At 39.0% G+C, this 4,067-nt stretch overlaps 1 non-coding gene across 1 annotated transcript; it reads left to right on the forward strand.

Annotated features, from left to right (window-relative positions):
• The first annotated feature begins 1,461 nt into the window (after nt 1-1,461).
• Nucleotides 1,462-1,568, forward strand: LOC141715925 (small nucleolar RNA R71). Its single transcript, XR_012572667.1, has one exon. It is a non-coding gene; the product is annotated as a small nucleolar RNA R71 (small nucleolar RNA).
• The last annotated feature ends 2,499 nt before the right edge of the window (nt 1,569-4,067 follow it).

A 4,067-nucleotide genomic window follows, 5' to 3' on the forward strand; every position in this document is an offset into this window, starting at 1 on the left:
GTCTTTCCAAGATTATGGGAATCTTCTTATCTTCCTCAAAATCCAGAATTACAAAGTCTGCAGGGAAGAAGAGCTTATCCACATTTACTAACACGTCTTCCACGATGCCCCGTGGGTATGTAATAGAACGATCAACCAATTACAGAGACATGTAGGTGGGCTTTGGATCAGGCAAATTCAGCTTTTTGAAGATAGACAACTGGCATCAGATTGATGTTTGCTCCCAAATCGCAAAGGCACTTGTCAAAAGACAACTTGCCAATGGTGCAAGGAATGGTAAAGCTACCTGGATCTTTAAGCTTTGGAGGTAATTTTTGTTGTAGCATAGCACTGTACACTTCCGTTAAAGCAACAGTATTAAGGTCATCCAGTTTCACCTTCCTTGAAAGAATACTCTTCATGAATTTCGCATAACTAGGCATTTGCTCCAGAGCCTCAACGAAAGGTATGTTGATGTGAAGCTTCTTGAACACCTCTAGAAACTTACCAAATTGCTTATACAGCTTTTGTTTTTGCAATCTCTTGGGAAAAGGTGATGGAGGATAGAGCTATTTCTCCCCTGTATTACCCTCAGGCAGAGTGTGTTCAACAGTAGTCTTCCTTGGTTCCGCCTCTTTTTCCTTTTACTTCTCTTCTTCATCTACAACTTCAGATCCTTCATCTTTTGCTTTTTCAGCATTAGCAACTTTTCCAGACCTTAAGGTAATAACTTTGACTTGCTTTTTAGCTTCCTTCCTGCCCGACACTTCAGTATCACTGGGAAGTGTGCCAGGTTGACGATTGAGCACGGCATTGGCTATTTGACCGATTTAATTTTTTAAGGTCTTGATAGAAATAACCTGACTTTTGCATAACAGCTTTAGCTCCTTGAAATCAGCGCTATAAGGTGGAGCAGCACCTCCTTGTTAAGGATATGATTGCCTTTGAGCATATTGCTAAGGTTGCATAAATCCAGGCGGATTAAACTGTTTACTTACACCTTGTTGATATGGTTGCTGAACAGTATTCTGAATATTGCTCCAGCTGAAATTGGGATGATTTCTGTTATTAGGATGATAAGTAGCTGGCACAGGTTGCTGCAGTCGTTGATAATTGTTCACATACTGAACAGATTCATTAACGAGAGAACACTGATCCATAGCATGAGAGCCTGCACAAAGCTCACAGACCATAGCTATCTGATTGACTCCATAGTTGGCTAAAGAATCGACCTTCATAGACAGCGCTTGGAGCTGCGCTGCAATAGCTGTGGCTGCATCAACTTCCAAAATACCTGCTACCTTCCCAGGCATCATCCTTTGAGTTGGATTTTGATGCTCGTTTGCAGCCATAGTTTCAATAAGATTATAGGCTTCAGTATAGCTTTTGGCCCATAAGGCGCCTCCAGCTGTTGCATCGAGCATGGGCCGAGATTGGGCCCCTAAACCATTATAGAACCCAGTGATCACCATCTAGTCAGGCATACCATGATGTGGGCACTTTCTCAACATCTCCTTATAGCGCTCCCATACTTCGCACATAGATTCTGTTGGTTGTTGTGCAAACTGAGTAAGAGCACTCCTCATAGCTGCAGTCTTGGCCATTGGATAAAACTTTACCAGAAACTTTTGCGCAAGATCTTGCCAAGTAGTGATGGACCCAGCTGGTTCAGAATGTAACCAGTCCTTAGCTTTATCCCTCAGAGAGAATGGGAAAAGCTTCAGCTTGATAGCCTCATCAGTAACACCATTATATTTGAAAGTACTACAGATCTCGACAAAATTCCTGATATGCATGTTGGGGTCTTCAGTCGCAGCACCTCCGAAAGAAACAGAATTCTGCACCATCTGAATAATGCCTGGCTTGATTTCAAAAGTATTAGCCTGAATAGCCGGATGAAGGATGCTTGACTGAATATCATCAATTTTTGGCCGAGAAAAGTCCATAAGAGCTGGATCTGCTGCTGGAACTATACGATCACCCATGATTATCGGTTCTTTCTGCTCACTCTCTTTATCTGAATCTTCAAAATCTATCTTCTCCGGAATATCAAGAACTGAGTCTATCTCCTCAGCCGTATCTAAAGTTCTCTTGCGAGTGCGAGAACATGTTTGCATAAACGCTCGCTAGAGTACCTGAAACACAACCGGACACAATAAGTAACAAGTCATAATCAATGAGTCCTAATGACCACTGATGGCAAGTACATAAACTAAACAAATTAACACCGAGTTCCCCGGCAGGGGCGCCAAAAACTTGTTAAGCACAAAACACGTGCTAATAATTCACGCAAATATATGCGTTCGCAAGTAACATAGAATGATTTCTAGTTCGTTCCCACAGAGACTCAGACTAATTATATTTAATTAACACTCACTCACCAATGTATAATCACTTCTCAATGTCAAGACAATAACACTTAAGGTTGATTAACTAATTATTAACTACAATTAACTACGAGAATAAAACACTTAAATTATTATTTGAATTAATAATATTAAACACACATGAGATCATAACTTCATTACTACTTCATTCAATAGTCATTGTTATTACCCTTAGCATGTAACGGTGATGATATTAATCAAACAACATGAAACTGATAAAAGCCAACTTTCATTGTAATAGTACCATTCTACCAAACATCCATAATTAAGATAGAAGTTTCATCGGCATCAATTATGTTGAGACCCTATATATCTACAGAATTTGAAAACATAACGATTTAAGCGCAAGTTATTCAATATGATTACACAGGGCAAGTAAAACGGTTAGAGTTACCCACTAATCATGTATACAATACATGAACCTATGCTAGCATGGCAAGTTCTAAATCTCAAGATTCACTGTCGCTTCACAAGAGATTAACAGGCTATCTTATATGTTCGCGAGGCATATAAGACGAATAAGCACAACCTATACTAGATATCATACAATCATCATAAACCAAGGTATTAAACAATTAACTAACGAAATCCATAGTAAATCCGCTACGACCCCATGATCACGATTAGCCCATGATAGAACTCATCGTCACCATGGGCTCATATGAAAACATGATAATAACACGACAATATAAACTAATAACTATTTATTACAACCAGAGTACGTCACAAGAGTATTAAGGTTCAAAGTAAAGAAAACTAGCATCCACTGTTACAACGAATAAAAGAATCACAAATTAATGTATGCTTCCTCTTCTTCATTGCGGTGTAATAACGGTCTTCTTTTCTTCTCTCCTTGCTCCTTGCTTGATGAATACTTCGTGTTGTGAAACGTCTCTGAAGATTACTTATATAGAAGTCCACAAGAATCAGTCGTCTCAGAAGTCCAGTAGAACACGACTTAATAAAAATTAGAATTGAATTTCCCGACTCCGGGCGGCCGCCCCAGCTTCCCAGGCGAGCGCCCCAGATCCCAGGCGGCACTTCTGGAAAAAATAATTTCCTGCTCCTGATTTTGCTGAATTTTTCGCACATTCCCCCGAGACTGATCCCAAGTACTTCCCGAGGCTTATTTTGATAAAATCTCCCTGCATACGCAAGCTACACCCTGAAATGCAAAAACACTCGAAAGTGCATCAAATACACAAAATACTTGATTTCAAGACATCAATTCAAGCCATTATAAGACGTTCTAAGTGGTATAAAATGCCACTTATCAATACACGCTCGCTAGAGTATCTGAAATAAGATAAGGAAACAGATAAGTAACAATGTCCAAGTCAATGAACTTTAACGACCACTGATGATAAACACACAAACTAAAAATTAACACCGAGTCCCCGGCAACGGCGCCAAAAACTTGTTAGTCGCAAAACACACGCTAAAATTCATGCAAGTATACGCGTTCGCAAGTAGTATAAGATGTAAATTTGATTCGTTCCCAAAGAGATTGGTTTAGGTTAACTTTATAATTTATGTACGTATGCAACAATGATATGGCTATTATTCAGTGCTAAGACGAATAACAAATTGAGGTTGTTTTATAACTAAGAATTAAACTAACAATTATAACTAAGAGAATAAGAATGGTTGAATTAATATATATGACAAACATGAGATTCTAACTTCATTAAATACTTCATT

Source organism: Apium graveolens, chromosome 3 (genome assembly GCF_009905375.1).
Source record: "Apium graveolens cultivar Ventura chromosome 3, ASM990537v1, whole genome shotgun sequence".
Classification (NCBI taxonomy): Eukaryota; Viridiplantae; Streptophyta; class Magnoliopsida; order Apiales; family Apiaceae; genus Apium; species Apium graveolens.